We start from the raw sequence: 19,057 nt of genomic DNA, 5'->3' as shown, positions 1-19,057 counted from the left end.
AGGAAAAGGAACAGATCCAATATGGAGTCAGATTTGTTCTTCTCTATTACAGTGACTTTTGGTGAGAGCTAAGTGGATGATTCCTGGGTGGGTCCTCCACTGTCCAAGGCTGGAGTTCAGGCAGGATCCCTGCCAGATTCACCATGACTTTGGACCTAATCTACTGCAGAGAAAGTGACAATTATTGGATTAAAATTACCTCTCAAAATCCCTTCAATTGTCTGTAAACTATAACACAGCAGGGGATGTCTCATTGGCCAGTCAACTGCCAGTCTCCCCTGATGCAAGGGACCAGCGTCGCGGCGAGATCCATGGTGGCCTGGCCAGTGCACCTTCCTACTTTGCTCTAAAGCTTTGGCTTCCTCACTTTGACGCCTTGACAGCTCCCTTCCCTCTTCCCTCTGGCCTGGTGTGAATGAACAAGTTCCCTGCACCCACCTGGGCTGAGACCAGGCCACGCACACAGCCCCATGCACACAGCCCACCATCTGCTGTCTACCCCTGGGCTCAAGTGCAAATTCTGAACTCCCCCACCCCAAACGTCCGCGTGCCCAATGCCTCCGCCTTAGGGGTCCAGATCACCATCAGTACCATCAACCACCCAAAGCCCAAGGCCAGTGCCTGGCAGCCTGGGATCAACCTGACCCATCGGGTCAGTTGAGGCACAAGCTGCGGGAATCAGGCTGCCAAGGCGTGAATTGGAACCACCTTCAGCCCAGCCTGCCTCACCCTGTAGCCTCAGACATTAACTATGAATGTGCACACTAGGCTGGATCCCCCACTGGTGGCAGTAGTCATCATTACTGGAGCCCGGATTTCCCCACCTCAACCACAGGGTGAGGGGTGGGGGAGTGAGCTCAGGGTAGGGGTGCACTCAGAGTGAATGGGATCCCATGGTGAGGGGGTACAGGTGGAGAGGTGTGGGGCCCGATCAGTTTGGAACTGACCTGGTTGAGAGGTGAGGGGGACAATTTCAGGATGTTGGGTGTCCTGTGCTGAGACATGAGGGGTAAGCTTGTGGGTGTAGGGGCCATAGGTTAGGACCTAGCAGGATGGAGTGTCAGGGCAGGGACCTCGGTGTGAGGAGAAGGAGCCGTGTCTTCAAGGTCTGGTGGGAGACTGGGCCTGGCCAGGGGTGGGAAGGTAGTAACAGGGAGGAAAAGGTGAGCAGGGGAATTGGGGCTGGCGGGGTGTGGCCTGGCCCAGGGCAGTCGTGGTTCTAATTCAGTGCCAGGACCCAGTCGGTGGCTGGGTGAAGGCTCTGGGGATTGAGACCCGGCGGGACAAGCAGGAGGGGCCCCACCTGGCTCCTCCCGGCCCCAGCGGCCAGGGCCGGTAAAGCAGGAGACCCACCCGAGCAGTTTGCGTTGCGGGCGGGAGGAGGAGGGGCGCGCACGCGCAGACGGACAGACTCGCGGACGCCGGAACCCACCCAGAACGCGTGGAAGCTGGCTGCAGCCGGTTGCTCCTGGACCAGCTCCTGGAAGAGGAACATGGCCTGGGGCCTGGGCCGCCGCTTGCCCGCGGCTCGGCTGCCGCTGCCGGACAGTTAAGAGGGCGCTGGTAGGAGCGCGCTGCTCGGGGAGCCGGCGGGTGACGCCTGGGCTGTGCAGCTGAGGATGCGCCCAGGGAGGGGTGCGGAGGTGAGGTCCCGGCTGCGCGTCCCGTTGGGACCCTGAGGCGGGTCCCAGCCGCTGCTGTGGTTCGTGGTAACCCCGGTATTAGTAGTTCCTGAACACCGCATTTTTACAGCCGGTTATACCCGGGTTTAGGAGAGCAGGTACAGCCCCGGGAGGTGGGAGGTCGCCGGACGGCTCCGGAGCATCTCCTATTGGCCCTCAGATCATGGCCTGCTTCTGGGAGGCGGGTGCGGTGCGGTCGCGGGGCCTCGGATGGAATGGGGGCTGCCCCATGAGAGCCCCTGGATTTGCTTCCATCTTACCCGCGGCCTGACCTTGGGGGTGGCCTCTAAAGACCCAGGTTCGTGGGACTCAGGTTACAGGTCAGTCTACTCCTGGGAGGTGGGCTCGGTGTGATCAGTGTGCTGGGATGGCTGCAGCGGCAGCGGGAATGGTCGCAAACCCCGCGCTCTCACAGGGCAGCCCCAATCCCGCCATCGCAGCCGCCACCTTTCCCTGACAGCACAGCACCGCCTTCCAGGAGCAGGCTGACCTGTAACCTGAGTTCCACGAACCTGAGGCAGCAGAGGCCAAGCTCAGGCCATGCGCTGGGGAGTTTGAAGCAAATCCACGGGCCCCCATGGTCAGACTCCATAACCAGCCATTGCCTTCGACCACACCGCGCCCTCCTCCCGGGAGCAGGCTGACCTGCTGACCGTGCCTGGAGGAGCAGAGGCCGAGCCCTTGACAGGCCGTGGGGAAGATGGGGGCAAGTCGACCAGCTTGCCAGGTCGCTGCCCATCTCCCTGCCGCTGCCCCAGGTTCGTGGTTCACTTGTTTTCAAGCCAGTGGTTTCCTGAGAGGCAGGCGTGGTACAGTCAGGTGGCGGGGGCTGCGGGGAGGGGTGCTGCCCCAAGGGAAGCAGGTGGACTTGCTCCCATCTCCCCCAGGGCCAGACCTGGGGACGGCCTCTGCTGCCCCAGGTTTGCAGGACACATGTCATGTCAGCCTGTCCCTGGGAGGAAGGCTCAGTGTACTTGGGGCAGCATCAGTGCCTGAAAAGTATTTTAGAAGTGGGCTCTAGCCCAGCATAACTAACTCTCCTTTCTTCTCTTGCTTCCTCAGTTGGTGGCTGTATCGGCTTTTTCATTATAGGTTATTGTTGGATAATGAACATAGGTTTCTGTGCTATATAGAAGAAACTTTATTTAAAATCTCTTTTTATATGTAGTGGCTAACATTTGTAAATCTCGAACTCCCCTTTCCCTGGTAACCTTATGATTGTTTACTAAGTCTGCAAGTCTGTTTCTGTTCTGCAGATGAGTTCATATTGTCTTTTTCTCTCTTTTTTTAGATTGCACATATGAGTGGTATCATTTGGTATTTTTCTGTTTCTGGCTGATTTCACTTAGAATGACGATCTCTAGCTCCATCCATGTTGCTGCAAATGGTTTTATTTTGTCCTATTCATGGTAGAGTAGTATTCCAGTGTATAAATATGCAGCAACTTCTTTACCCAGTCATCTGTTACTACATTTAACTTGCCTCCATGTCTCGTCTATTGTATACAGTGGTGCTGTGAATACTGGTGAGCAGGTATTTTTTCACATTGGAGTTATTTCCAGTTATGTACACAGATGTGGAATTGCTGGGTCATAGGGTAAGTCTACTTTTAGTTTTTTCAGGGATTTCCATGCTTTCCATAATGACTACACCAAACTAGATTTCTACCAGCAGTGTAAGAGGGTACCCTTCCCACTACAGCCTCTCTAGCATTTATCATTCATGAACTTCTGAGCGATGGCCATTCTGACTAGTGTGAGCTGATTCTTCATTGTAGTTTTGATTTGAATTCCTCGGTTTATTAGTGATATCGAGCATTTTTTCCTGTGCCTATTGGCCAATTGTGTCTTCATTGGAGAAATGCTTGTTTAGGTCTTCTGCCTATTTTAGGATTGAGCTGTTTGTTTTTTTGTTATTAAGTTGTATGAGCTGTTTATATATTCTAAATATTAAGCCTTTGTTAGTCGTATCATTTGCAAATATTTTCTCCCATTCGTAGGTTGTTGTTTCCTTTTGTTTTACTTATGGTTGTCTTTGTTGTGAAGAAATTTATGTGTTTAATTACATCCCTTTTGTTTATTTTTTTCTCTTATTTCCATTGCCTTGGTAGATTACCCTAGGAGAATGTTGCTAAGATTTATGTCAGATAATGTTTTGCCTATGTTTTCTTTTAGGAGATTTATCATGTCTTGTCCATCTGCATCTTAAGCCTGTACTCAACATCTGTGCTTCAGTTTTGAATTTTGAGCTTCTTAGAGAAAACCTACTCTTAGCTCATACATCAGATTCAACATGTCTAAAGCTGATTTCATAATCTTTCTTCTTGCAGCGTCTCCACTTATTCAGTGGGATAATCATTCTTCCGGTCTTAAATACCCAAAGGCTTGGAGTGGTCTTTGATTTATCTTTCTATCACCACCCTCCATATTTTGTCAGCTTCTTGAACTGTATGTTTTTGGTTTCAAGTGTCTATTCTGATTGCTGATACTCTGATGAAGAGCTTTCATCCCTGATACGTTATTTTTTACTTCTGCTGAATTCTTGGATATTCTCTCCCCCCCTTTCAGTCAACCTACAGTTTTGGCTCTCCAACATCTAGAGTCAAGTCAAAGACTTAACACAACCAGATCTCAGTCAGGTAGTCTCGACCAATCATCATTTTGTACTTACATTATGTGTTCCAATTATTATGTAAATTAGCCTCCTATGGTAACCTGTGCCTTATTAAAAACCAGGAGTCACCAGCCTTTTCCTATCCAGTCCTCAGTTAAAACAAATTACAATTGCCCTGAGAACTAGTTGGAGCCCCATCCCCTTCATAGAGTCTTCCCTATTTACTCCAAATACTTCTAGCTCCTCTTTGTATTCCTGCACTGTTTATGATCAGTAGCCTGTAATCTTGGCTTTGAGTACTGACTTGGTACCATCCCTGGGTGGTTTCCAATGTTTTTCCTCAGTTAGCTGGTAACTGGAGAAGACTCACTTGTTCAGCCTCCTTTATACCCCCCACCCTGCTTAGCATCGGACAAAACATGCATCCAGGCAGTGTTTACCTACTTTATTTATTCGCAGGGGTTGTGGTGTGGATTATAGCTAATAACTATTAATTCAGTGTTGCAATTTAAAAAAAAGCCAAGAAAATCCATAAAACTTTATCTCCATGTTCAGTTTAGCGCTTTACCTCAAAAGTTTTCTTAAGTCTGTGTTTACATTCACATAGTGTTCAGTGCTTGTACAGTTCCCTGAGGCAAGCAGGTGAGATGTCATTATGTTAGACTTTCACGTTACATTTCATATTGGATATATTTGTGCAATGACAAAACCTTCTTTTATAAGTAAACAGCCGGAAGCCCAGAGAGACTAAGAGCCTAACCCACGGTCACCTGGTTAGTGTTTGGCACAGGCCAGGACCACAGTTCACATCATCCAGCTGATCGTCTTCCAGTGCCTTTTCATTCCACTGCTGGGAAATGTAGCCCCATCAGCCAAACGGCCAAGTCACATTGCTGCCCCTTTACCTGCCAGTGATGGCAGTGCTACAAATAGTGGCAAAGGAAAGGTCAGAAATAGGAGTGATAAAAGACATGGAAGTGCTGGAAATGGATCCTCAACCTCCTCCTCCCTACTTGAGCGCCTCACAAGTGTCCCACTCTGAGAGTGCTGTTCATTGTTTATAACATAGCCTTAAAATCAGACATCTTTTATAAGACATGCTTTTATCCTGGTCCCTTTCCTGCTAGTAGTCACCATCATGGGCAGAAAGTGCCTGGTTATGTTCTGTTTGTCACATAGGTGGGAGGGAAAGTGGGAGAGGGAGTGGGTTGTACTGAAGCCGAGCATTTTACAGCTCTGTTGTTCTAGGACCAGAGCAGTTCCACTCTTGCTTTCATCACCTCTCCACCTCCGAGTCCCAGCCACACATTCCTGCCTGCTTCCCCACATGCCACGTCCTGGGGAAGGACAGAGTTTTGGGAAATGCCCCCTCCGCCCTCTGCTCTGGGAGGTGCAGGAGTCTGCATTAACTTTTGAGCTGTTTTAGTAATTGGGTTTTCCATCTTTTCTAGACATCTCCTTTCCATCTCTGAGAAATTGAGGTGTAACTTAACCATACATGGACTATACTAATGTATTCAGTGACATTAGTGTGATGTTGTCTGTAAGGTGTTCTGTGACTGGATAGGAGGTTTTTATTTCACAGGATGCTTCACATCCAATTCCAAAGGCCTACAGGCTGCAGGTGTAATCCAAGTCCTTACATGTCTGTAAGGTAGACATGAACATTATTTGATAATATGACCATATATTCATAGATTACAGTTAGTCCTCCGGCTCTGTATCTAATGAAAGTTTAAATTCCAAACGCTTGAAGAAATTTTGTGGACCATGTCTTTTTGCCTGTAACCAGTTGCAAAAACTGAAATCACAACTCTACCACAAGCCACAGTGTTTCCCAGTAGAGAAAGCCCTCTAATTTTACAACCTCTAAGTAATGCAGTGGTTGTTTGGGTGAGATGAGGGATGCCAGAGTATTTTTTGGGACACTAGAGTGGCATGACAAGTATTCTGGGACTGGTTACAGTTGAATCTCTACTTCCTATATCCTGGACTGATTACAGAGGCAATGTTAGTGCAGTAACCATCTTGTGTATGCAAGTGTAGCTAGGAAGACAAGAGAGAAAATAGAAGGGATATAAAGTAATGGAGGGACTTCATAGCAGTACAAATAGTGACTTTGACACCACCAGCTGATGACGTGCACTTGGCAAGAATTTGTGAGAATTGGTGGGTGTCATTGCAAGCAGGAGAGTCCTGCAGCTCTTGGGGTTAACAGGCAAAGGGGAGAGCAGATATGGTGGCTATCCGGGGGCTATTTTTGTCCTGAATGTGAAAATGTCCAGTCCCCTGTTCAATTTGGCAGCCACAACTTCACATGACTCAGGATATTATTTCCACCAGAAATCCATAGAAATATAAACAAACTCTGTTTCCCAAAGTGTTTGTTCTCGATCTGAGATGATTGTCCTGTGGTGGTAGGTAAGTGGGCGATGGGCCCTGTTACATCACCCCCTTTCACTAGAAGTCTACCTCTCTGCTTTTCATCCTACTCCTAGAGGTGCTCTCATTCTGTTACACCTAGGCCTGTAAGACGGGCTTGCCTGAATCCTGACATGAAGAGGGATGGTTATGTGCAGTTTTAAAAATTGCTTGGGTCATGTGGTCCTTTGTTCCTTCCATTGGAAATCACTATTCCAGAGCAAATAGTATGCATCTATACAAACTATATTGTTTGTAAGATGTCTTTAGAGGTTTTGCAGTAGGTTTAAATATTTGCTTTGTGATGGCATCTTGATTGTTTGAAGGAGGCAACCCTCACTAGGGGCATTGTGTGCTTTCGGTCTGAGAGTTCCTTTCCTGGCAGCAGAGTGTTCGTAGGCAGAGTTAGAAAGTTACCTGGTCTAAGAAGCCGAATTTGCCCGCAGCTGGGAATTGGCGGAAGAGTCTGTTATGGAAGGAAAGCTTTAGGATTATCTGGTAGCAGAGTTCTGGGATCCAAACCCTGGGAAACCTCAGCTTTTGTAGAGTATGTTCTGTAACAATAGGCTATAGGATAATTTTTACACTTGTTATAGGATGTAGAGTTGGGGAAAGGCTTAAAAGTGCAAGAACCTTAAAAGAGAATCTCCGAATATTTTAAAGAAGACAGTTCTCAGAATGAGAGCTTTTCTGGAAAAGACTAGCTCTTCACTTCACAGGGGAAGCAGGGAGCAGGTGTAACTGCACTTACGGTAACTTAAAAGGTAAACCTTACCCTCCCACTTAGCTGTTTCCTGGTGTAGGTTCATCTCCCACATCTGTAGTTTTAGACCTGATGTGTCATTTTCTGGTACTCCATTCTGCTTCTTAGTGAGAGACTGACCCAAAGTCACATAGCAATTGAAAAATTGCGCAAACGACTTTATTGTTAAAAATGTAGACCTGTGTCTGGGTGCTTCATTTGCAAGTGACTTTCAGTACAGAGAACACTGAAAAGAATGCAGTGTTATTTCTTTTTTTATTCCTTTAAGCCTTTGAAAAGAAGGTTTTCTTTGCAGAGTGTCTGGAGTACATCAGAACAAGCAGAAACTAAAAATGGCTTTAAGAAAGCTCCAGTATAGACGTTGCTTATAGTATGGTATCTGTCTTAAAGTTAATTCTTTAAAGCAGGAAGCTGTAACTCTCAATTTCTTAAGCAAATATAAACATTCTTGACTCTTATTGACATTCTTTGTGGGGTGAAGCTGCTTTTGCTTCCATTGTGAACATTGAAAGGCCTTCTATGATACTCCTACCAGTCCTCAATATTTTATTTTCCCTCTGTTGTGAACTTGTTATTAAACTTGAAGCAGATATAAATATCATTAACTTGCTACATATGTAGATATTAAGTGTTACATAGTCAGAAAGTTTGTGTACATCACACGTATCTACATAATTCCCCCCTTTCCAACTGTGTTCCTGATGAAAGGATGGTGGGAAATGGCAGTATGGGGATATGTCTTACAGTACACAGTGTTTCCCCTCTTCCCTCTACCAGATCTGGATTTTCTTTCATCTTTCGGCTTCTAGACTTACTTGCTCTTTTTCTTAAGCCAGGTATGTCTCATCCCCCTGTGCACACAAACATGCGTACACACACACACACACACACACATATATTCTACCGTAGGGAGTAGCGTGCAGCATCCCATTCTCCCACTCCTTCTCTGGATCCACCCACTGGAGGCAGTGTCTTGCACGAATTCATTTGTAAGTTCCTTTATAAAATTCGAGTGGTTGGGAAATAGGACTGATATCCACACCTAGTAGGCAGGCCCTCAAGGACAACTTCTATGGTTAATGCCAGGTTATCTTAATGTTTGAGTATCTGGGTTTCATGTCTTCCTCTACCACCTGTGTGACCCATGATTCCCACATTTCTGCCTCCCTCTAGACTTTTTCTCTCCAACTCTGAACTATTACAATCTTCTGCTGATTTGACATCTTCACTTGGAACTCTGATATCTTAAAATCAACATGTGTAAAAACTGAGCTCTTTGTCGTCCTACCCCCCCAAACTGGTCCTTTCTGCAACATTCCCCATTCAGTTAGTGGAAACTTAATCCTTCCAGCTGCTTGGGTCAAAAAACTTGGAGTTATTCTGATTTTCACTGACATACCACATGAATTCTGTCAATAGATCTGGTTTAACACTGCCTTTAAAACAGATCCAGAACCCAGCCACTTCTCACCATGGCTCCTGCCTCCACTGCTGCTTCCCTACCCTGAGCCACTGTCCTCTCCTCCTGCACAGCTCTTCTCAGAGGCTTCCCTCCTTTCATCTCTGACCCGTTTTGACTATTCTCACCCGGCAGTCAAGTGAGCCGTGAAAACCTAAGTTAGATTGTGTCGTCATTCTGCAGTGCCTCCCAATTTCAATCCGGGTAAAAGCCACAGTCCTTGCAACGTCCTCCAAGGCCATACAGGATCTGCACTGACCCTTCTCCGCAGCTCCAGCAGTGCCCCCATTCTGGAACATGAGAGGTGCACACTGGCCTCGGTGATGGTTATTCCGTCTACCTGGGACTTCTCACCTCCTAGTCTTTTTTCTAACCTCAGCCCTCAGTGTGGCCTGCTCTGGTATTTAATACAACATCACCATCATCCCATGCCCTAAACTCTCTTTACCTTGCCCTTTTTTTATTTTTTCCATGGTTCCTCTTTCTTAACATGCCACTTCCTCTGCCTCTCTGTTGTGTGAATTGTCATCTCCACCCCCCACCCCAGCTAGACTCCAACCAAGCTCCGTGAGGACAGGAATTTTGTTTTGTTTATTGATCTATTCCAAGTGCCTAGATTAGTCCTGGGTACATAGTAGTCTGTCAAAAATTATTTGCTAAATAATTTAAAATATTATAAAACTGAGTCATCCTTTCAGGAATGGGTGTGGAAAGGAAGCTGCATGAAAGAATGGTACAGTAAATAATGATATTTGCCTGTTGTTCTTTGTGTGATATATATATATGTGTGTTTTAGTCTTAATTTGATATCCAGTTTCTTAATTTAATAGCTGTATTAAGGTGTAATTTACAGGCCATAAAATTCACAAATTATAATTGTACAAATCAGCCATTTTAGATATTTATAGAGTTGTGCAACTGTGTCCTCACAAAGTCCCCTTTTGTCCATCCATATGCAGTTCGCCCTCCACTCAGTGGCACCCTGATTTTATTTGTTTTTGTTTTTTTGGCAATCACATCTGAAAAGAATAATTTACACAACAGTACTACTATAGCTTTGCGCTTTTAGAAATGACACACTTAAATATGAATTCAGTTGTCATTGCTGAATGTAGGTAGCAGTATCAGACATCGGTGAGAAGAATGGACTTGAGTGTCAGACTGGCTGCAATCTTACCGAGCTCCACCAGTTACCAAGTTACCCAAATTATTTTCTGCCTCAAGCTCTTTATCTGTTATATGGGGGTAATAATAGCAGCTTACAGAGTTGTTGTGAGGATTAAGCAAACAGTGAAACAAAATTTAGTATAGTGGCCAGCTTATGTAATTATGTAAGAAATAGCCTTGCAGGTAGAAAGCAAAATTCAAATCAGTTTCTAAAGTATGTGTAAAATATGATCCAGTTCCTGCCTGGTTTGTAAACACGTATGCCTACTGCAGAATGTAAAAGCAGGCTAATTTCCAACAGAAAAGGTCATTTCTTAGCATTTCTTTCAAAGATATATGCAAAATCATTTTTACTAAATTTCGGGTACCCATCTCTGAAAGAACATTGACACCAGGGAGGTAATTATCTACTTTTTTGTTAAAATCATGCTGACCATCACAAAGTGTTCTGAATTATATTTTAGCATTTATGTTGGGAAATACTGTGAGACTTCTTCTAAATTAATGGGGGGGCATTCACTGTAGCTCTTGTAGCTGTTTTATTGTTTTCTTTTATGTACAGATGCACAAAGCAGGTTCATCAGAAGCCTCTCAATTCCAAAGAAAATAACAGTGAAAAATATTGTACAGTGACAGTGAATCCTTGGCATATGAAGAAAGATTGTAAAGTCCTGAATGAATTAAGAAGGTATTGTTACATTAACATACATGTAACCATGGCTCTCTTACCTTTATTTTTCACTTTATAATGAAGATACTCCCCACCCGTCAAGGTTGCTTTGTTTGATACAGGGAATATCTAAAGCCTTTTCTGCAAGTTTTTAAAATAAGTAACAGAAGGTAATTTATCAGAAGTGTGAATGGTGTAATCTGCTCTGTCTAGTATAGTAGCCACTAGCCACATGTGGCTATTTTGAATTGAGATGTTCTATAAGTGGAAAATACATAATAGATTTTTAAGACTTCATACAACAAAACTAATGTAAAATATTTATTAATAAGTTTTAAAAGTGTCAATCACACTTTTTAAATGATAGTATATTGGATATTTTGGGATAAATATAATTATTACTGGAATTAATTTCACTTGTTCCTTTTTATTTTCTAAATGGTATTACTGGAAAATTGTGACTTACACTATGTTTCTATTGACAGTTCTGGCTTCTAACTTATTGCAAATAATATGAAAAGAAAACTTTGATGAAAAATTTTGTAATTGAATAGTTGATTTACATCATAATATTTTCAGGTGTGCAACACAGAGGCTCAATATTTTTATAGATTATATTCCATTTAAAGTCACCATAAAATAATGGCTATATTTCCCTGTGCTGTATGATGCAGCCCTGTAAGCTATCCAATTTATACATAGTAATTTTTACCTCTCAATACCCTACAACTTTCCTGCCTCCCCTCTCCTCCTTCTCCCCATTGGTAACCACCAGTTTGTTCTATGTACCTGTGAGTCTATTTCTGTTTTATTATAGTAATTAATTTGTTCTATTTTTTATATATACATATAAGTTAATACATAGAATATTTGTTTTTCTTTCTCTGACTTATTTCACTATGCATAATACCCTGTAGGTCCATCCATGTTATTGCAAATGGCATTATTTTATTTTTTATGGCTGATCAGTATTCCATTGTGTGTGTGTGTTCATGTGTGTATATCTGTGTGTATATATATGCATATATGTATATATATATATACAGTATACCACAACTTCTTTATCCATTCATCTGTCAGTGAACACTTGGGTTGTTTCAGTGTTTTGGCTATTGTAAATAGTGCTGCTGTGAACATTGGGGTGCATGTGTCTTTTTGAATTATATTTTTCTCCAGAAATATACCCATGAATGGGATTGCTGGATCACACGGAAGTCTATTTTCAGTTTTTTATGGAAAGTCTATACTGTCCTCCAAAGTGGCTGCACAATTTACATTCCCACCAACCGAGTAGGAGGGTTCCTTTCTCTCTTAAAAGGTAAAAAATTCTCTAAGTTTATATACTTTCCTTACAGTTTAGGACACAGTTTGGCAAAAGCCAGATAGAATTTGATAGGAGTAAATACAGTATTTTTTTTAAATGTCCATGCATTACGGATAGATATGTTATTGATGAGTTGGTTCCCTACATTTGTAGATGCAGAAGTTTTTATACCTTCATAGACATTTCAGTCTAGCAGAGAGAAAAATTTCTTTGCATTTTGCTGAACTTGTCCGGGTGGCTTTATCGAATATGGTCCAGGCCTCCAGAGGTGAATACACATCCAAACTGAAACATTTGAATGTCTGCAAGATTTTAAGAGTCCAGAATGTCAGATCTGGACTATAAATCTGGTAAATGACATCAGTGAGTGGACTCAAGAAAACTCCATTTGAGTGCAAAACCTTTCATAAGCCAAAAAAGGCATTGAAATTGTGGCAAAGCCAGAGACTTGTGTGTGCCACATATGGCCACAAACCCATGGGGACAACCACAGGCGTCCTGGAGTGCCAAGGGAATTCCATGTGAGGAGTCCAGCACTCACAGGAATCCAATAAGTCCCTGCCAGCCAGAGCAACTTCATTGCTACTGTGCTGTTTTGAGCAAATGTCTTTTCAACAGGTTCAAATTGGTTTGTATTTTTTTTTTACATTTTTTATTGATTCATACTCATTTTACAGTGTTGTGTCAAATTCCAGTGTTCAGTACAATTTTTCAGTCATTCATGGACATATACACACTCATTGTCACATTTTTTTCTCTGTGATTTATCATAACATTTTGTGTATATTTCCCTGTGCTATACAGTGTAATCTTGTTTATCTATTCTACAATTTTGAAATCCCAGTTTATCCCTTCCCACCCTCTACCCCCCCCGGTAACCACAAGTCTGTATTCTCTGTCCATGAGTCTATTTCTGTCCTGTATTTATGCTTTGTTTTTGTTTGTTTTTGTTTTTTAGATTCCACATATGAGCGATCTCATATGGTATTTTTCTTTCTCTTTCTGGCTTACTTCACTTAGAATGACATTCTCTAGGATCATCCATGTTGCTGCAAATGGCGTTATGTTGTCGGTTTTTATGGCTGAGTAGTATTCCATTGTATAAATATACCACATCTTCTTTATCCAGTCACCTGTTGATGGACATTTAGGTTGTTTCCATGTTGTGGCTATTGTAAATAGTGCTGCTATGAACATTGGGGTGCAGGTGTCATCCTGAAGTAGATTTCCTTCTGGGTACAAGCCCAGGAGTGGGATTCCTGGGTCATATGGTAAGTCTATTCCTAGTCTTTTGAGGAATCTCCACACTGTTTTCCATAGTGGCTGCACCAAACTGCATTCCCACCAGCAGTGTAGGAGGGTTCCCCTTTCTCCACAGCCTCTCCAGCATTTGTCATTTGTGGATTTTTGAATGACGGCCATTCTGACTGGTGTGAGGTGATACCTCATTGTAGTTTTGATTTGCATTTCTCTCATAATTAGTGATATTGAACATTTTTTCATGTGCTTTTTGATCATTTGTATGTCTTCCTTGGAGAGTTGCTTGTTTAGGTCTTCTGCCCATTTTTGGATTGGGTTGTTTATTTTTTTCTTATTCAGTCGTATGAGCTGCTTATATATTCTAGAGATCAAGCCTTTGTTGGTTTCACTTGCAAAAATTTTCTCCCATTCCGTAGGTTTTCTTCTTGTTTTATTTCTGGTTTCCTTTGCTCTGCAGAAGCTTGTAAGTTTCATTAGGTCCCATTTGTTTATTCTTGCTTTTATTTCTTCTAGGAGAAAATTTTTGAAATGTATGTCAGATAATGTTTTGCCTATGTTTTCCTCTAGGAGGTTTATTGTATCTTGTCTTATGTTTAAGTCTTTAATCCATTTTGAGTTGATTTTTGTATATGGTGTAAGGGTGTGTTCTAGCTTCATTGTTTTACATGCTGCTGTCCAGTTTTCCCAACACCATTTGCTGAAGAGACTGTCTTTATTCCATTGTATATTCTTGCCTCCTTTGTCGAAGATGAGTTGACCAAAAGTTTGTGGGTTCATTTCTGGGCTCTCTATTCTGTTCCATTGGTCTATAGGTCTGTTTTGGTACCAATACCATGCTGTCTTGATGACTGTAGCTCTATAGTACTGTCTGACTTCTGGGAGAGTTATTCCTCCAGCCTCTTTCTTTCTCTTCAGTAATGCTTTAGCAATTCTAGGTCTTTGATGGTTCCATATAAATTTTATTATGATTTGTTCTAGTTCTGTGAAATATGTCCTGGGTAATTGGATAGGGATTGCATTTAATCTGTAGATTGCCTTGGGCAGTGTGAACATTTTAACAATATTGATTCTTCCAATCCAAGAGCATGGAATATCTTTCCATTTTTTAAAGTCTTCTTTAATTTCCTTCATCAATGGTTTATAGTTTTCTGTGTAAAATTCTTTCACCTCCTTGGTTAGATTTATTCCCAGATATTTTATTACTTTGTGTGTTATTTTAAAGGGGATTGTTTCTTTACTTTCTTTTTCTGTTGATTTATCATTAGTGTAAAGAAAGGCAACTGATTTTGAACATTAATTTTGTAACCTGCTACCTTGCTGAATTCTTCGATCAGCTCTAGTAGCTTTTTTGTGGACCTTTTAGGGTTTTCTCTATATAGTAACATGTCATCAGCATATAATGACACTTTTACCTCTTCTTTTCCAATTTGGATCCCTTTTATTTCTTTCTCTTGCCTGATTGCTGTGGCTAGGACTTCCAGGACTATATTGAATAGGAGTGGTGATAGTGGGCATCCTTGTCTTGTCCCAGATTTTAGTGGGTAGCTTTTGAGTTTTTGACCATTGAGATCTATGCTGGCTATAGGTTTGTCATATATAGCTTTTATGATGTTGAGATATGCTCCCTCAATACCCACTTTTGTGAGAATTTTTATCATAAATGGGTGTTGAATTTTATCAAAAACTTTTCTGCATCTATTGAGATATCATGTGGTTTTTGTCCTTTGTCTTGTTGATGTGAAGTATTACATTGATTGATTTGCATATGTTGAACCACCCTTGTGTCCCTGAGATGAACCCCATTTGAGCATGATGTATAATCTTTTTTATGTTCTGTTGGATTCTATTTGCTAGTATTTTGGTAAGGACCATTTGCATCTGTGTTCATCAGTGATACTGGTCTGTAATTCTCTTTTTTGTGGTGTCTTTGCCTGGTTTTTGTATCAGGGTGATGGTGGCTTCATAGAAAGTGTCTGGAAATATTCCTTCTTTTCAATCTTCTGGAAGAGTCTGAGAAGGACTGGTATGAGTTCTTTTTTGTGTGTGTGTTAGAATTACCCGGTGAAGCTGTCCAGTACTGGACTTTTATTTGTAAGGATTTTTTTTATTGTTTATTCGATTTCATTCCTAGTGATCAGTTTGTTCAAGTGGTCAGTTTCTTCTTGATTCAGACTTGGTGGTCTGTATGTTTCCAGAAACTTGTCCATCTCCTCTAGGTTATCCATTTTTTCCATGTAGTTTTTCATGATATTCTCATATGATATTCAGTATTTGTATGTAATTTGATGTAATTTCTCCATTTTCCTTTCTTATTTTACAAATTTGTGTTCTCTCTTTTTTCTTCTTTGTGAGTTTGGCCAGAGGTTTGTCGATTTAATTTACTCTTTCAAAAAACTAGCTTTTGGTTTGATTATTTTCTTTATTTTTTTTAATCTCTATTTTATTTATTCCCTCCCTGATCTTTATTGTTTCCTTCCTTCTGCTGACTTTTGGGTGTTTTTGCTCTTCTGTTTCTAGTTCTTTTAACTGGTGGGTTAGATTGTTTATTTGGTATTGTTCTTATTTGAGGAAGGCCTGTATCGCCCTAAACTTTCCTCTTAGCACTGCTTTTGCTGCGTCCCAAAAGTTTTCTGTGGTTGTGTTTTCATTTTCATTTGTCTCAAGGTATTCTTTAATTTCAACTTTGATTTCATCATTGACCCATTGGTTTTTTAATAGCATGTTGTTTAATCTCTATGCTTTCCCTTTTTTCTCCTTTGTTTCTCCTTAGTTGTTTTCTAGTTTCAACAGCATTGTTGTCAGTAAAGTTGCTTGAGAAAATTTCTATGTTCTTAAAATTGTTGAGGCTTCTTTTGTGAACAAGTACATGATCAATCCTAGAAAATGTTCCACGCGCACTTAAAAAGAATATATATCCTATTCTAGGGGGTTGTAATGCTCTGAAAATATCCACTAAATCTAATTTTTCTATTGTATCATTTAATTTCTCTGTTGTCTTCTTTATTTTTTTTCTGGAAGATCTGTCTAGTGATGTTAATGTGGTGTTAAAATTTCTGACAATGATTGTATTCCCATCAGTTTCCCCCTTTATCTCTGTTAGTAGTTGTTTTATGTACTTAGGTGCTCATGTTGGATGCATATATACTAATGATTGTCATATCCTCATCTTGTATTGTTCCCTTAATCATTATAAAATGTCTTTGTTTATCTTTCTTTATGACCCTTGTTTTAAAGTCTATTTTGTCTCAAATCAGTACTGTTACATCTGCTTTTTTGGCATTTCCAGTTGCATGGAATATCCTTTTCCGTCCATTCACTCTCAATCTATATGTGTCCTTCTCCCTAAAGTGTGTCTCTTGTATGCAGAATATTGAAGGTTCTTGTTTTATTATCCAGTCTGCCACTCTGTCTTTTGACTGGAGGATTTAGTCCATTAGCATTTACAATAATTAATGATAGATGAGTGTTTATTGCTATTTTGAACTTATTTTGCAGTTGATTTGGTATTTCTTTTTTGTTCCTTTCTTCTTCCTTTTGTGGTATGGTAACTTTGTTTTGTATCATCTTGGATTGTATTTAGTTTTTGTGACTCACTTGTAAGTTTTTGGCTTGTGGTTACAATTTTTTGTAAGTTTGTTAACCAATTACTCTAACTGTGTGTACTAAACAGATAGAAATGTAATCTCAAACCCATTTAACCAAGAATAAAATATTAAAAAAAAGAAGAAAGAAAAAATACTCTATATTTTCTTGCTTCCCTCTCCCACTCAATAATTTAGATATCTTCTTTTACAATTTCATGTTTATTCTATTTGTAATTCATGGTAGTTATCACCTTTCCATTTATGAGTTCTCATTTCTGTAGCATCCTGCTTCTTTTCTATTTAGAGTAGACCTTTCAATATTTTTTTTGCATGGGTTTAGTGTTGCTAAAGTCTTTTAGTTTTTGCTTCTCTGTGAAATTCTTTATCTCTCCTTCTATTCTAAAGGATAGCCTTGCTGGAGAAAGTATCCTAGGCTGCATCCTTTTTTTCATTAAGAACTTTGAATATATCTTGCCACTTCCTTCTGGCCTGTAGTGCTTCTGTAGAGAAATCAGCTGAAAGCCTTCTCTTCTAACTCACTCTTTGTTTTTCTCTTGCTGCCTTTAGAATCATTTCTTTATCCTTCAGTCTGGCCATCTTGATTATGATATGTCTTTGTGTGGGTCTCTTTAGGCTCTTCCTGTTTGGGAACCTCTGAGCCTCCTGTGCTTGGGTGTCTGAATCCTTCTTTAGGTTTGGGAAGTTTTCAGTCATGATTTCTTTAAATACCTTTTCCATCCCCTTTGTTCTTTCTTCCCCTTCTGGAACCCCTATTATGCATAGATTGGCATGCTTTATATTATCCCATAGGTTCCTTACATTGCTTTCATTGTTTTATATTTGTTTTTCTCTCAGCTGTTCTGATTGGGTACTTTCTGTTGTCCTCTCTTCTAGGTCACTTATTCGTTCCTCTGCATTATCTAGCCTGATTTTTACAGCCTTTAGGTCAGATTTCATTTCAGCCAATGAATTTAACAATTCTAATTGGCTCTTCTTTATAGCTACATATTTTGTTTTTGACATATTTTATGTCTCTAAACACTATCTCTTTTAGTTCCTTCAGTAATTTGATCACTTCTTTTTTGAAATCTTGATCTAGTAGGCCATCAATGTCTATTTCATTGATCGTTCTTTCAGGGGATTTCTCTTGCTCTTTTAATTGGGAATACTTCCTCTGCTTTTTCATACTGCTCATATCTCTCTGGCACTGTGGCTTAAGGTATATCAGTTATCTATTGTGGTCCTTAAAGGAGTTTATTCATTTATCTATCTAAAGCCTATGTGGAAATAAAACTTAAAAACGAGAGAGAGAGAGAATTTTAAAAGAATTGAGGAAAAGAAGGTTTGAAAACAGTGTATAATCAGTAATAGAAGAGCAAGTTGAAGCAGAATAGCAGTCGAGTTGAGATGTCTTTTAAAAGCCTTAATAAAATGAAGAAAAATATCAAAACACAATATTTAAAACCTGTGAATAATCAATAACAGATCAAAACCAAGAGAATTAAAAATGAAATGAGAAGTGTAAACATAGAGAACTGTTTAAAAACTAAGGATTAATAAGGTAATAGAAAATGAAACAGGTATAAAAAGATTTAAAAAACAAAGATGCATTCTCCTAGAGACTGTGCACTCTTAATGGTTTTATTGAGAGGTGTTTGTGTCTTCACCCTGTTTCACAAACTCAGCTTGCTCTGTTGGCCCCCTCGTCTGTGCTACTCACAGTGTCCGTCAGCAAGAATATCGTGCCCCTCCAACATTGGGTCAGGTGCTGCTCTCCTTCGAGGTGGGCAGGTGGGTCACTCCCCCTCCAGATGTCGCAGTCAGTGATATGCCATTTGCTCCATATGTGGGCTCAGCTTCAAGAATAACAGCTTTATGGAGATATAATTCACATACCATAAAATACAGCATTTGAAAGTGTGCATTAGGGTTTTAAGTACATTTCAGGGCTTTGTAGCCATCACCCCCAAAAGGAACGGGTAACCTTTAGTAAGTCAGTCCCTAACCTTCCTTTCCCTTAGCCCCCAGCAGCCACCACTCTACTTTCTGCCTCTATGGATTTGCCTGTTCTGGGCATTTCATATAAGTAGAACCATACAGTATGCCGCCTTATT

General features: G+C 41.1%; 1 long non-coding RNA gene across 1 annotated transcript in view; it reads left to right on the top strand.

Annotated features, from left to right (window-relative positions):
• The first annotated feature begins 1,412 nt into the window (after window positions 1-1,412).
• The window catches only part of LOC140693904 (uncharacterized), a 53,973-nt gene continuing 36,328 nt past the window's right edge, over window positions 1,413-19,057 (top strand). Inside the window, exons 1-2 of the long non-coding RNA XR_012069608.1 lie at window positions 1,413-1,643; window positions 10,668-10,793. This is a non-coding gene — a long non-coding RNA (uncharacterized lncRNA). The remainder of the gene's footprint in view (window positions 1,644-10,667; window positions 10,794-19,057) is intronic.

Source organism: Vicugna pacos, unplaced genomic scaffold (genome assembly GCF_048564905.1).
Source record: "Vicugna pacos unplaced genomic scaffold, VicPac4 scaffold_20, whole genome shotgun sequence".
NCBI lineage: Eukaryota > Metazoa > Chordata > Mammalia > Artiodactyla > Camelidae > Vicugna > Vicugna pacos.
This window is presented reverse-complemented; position numbering and strand designations above follow the sequence as displayed.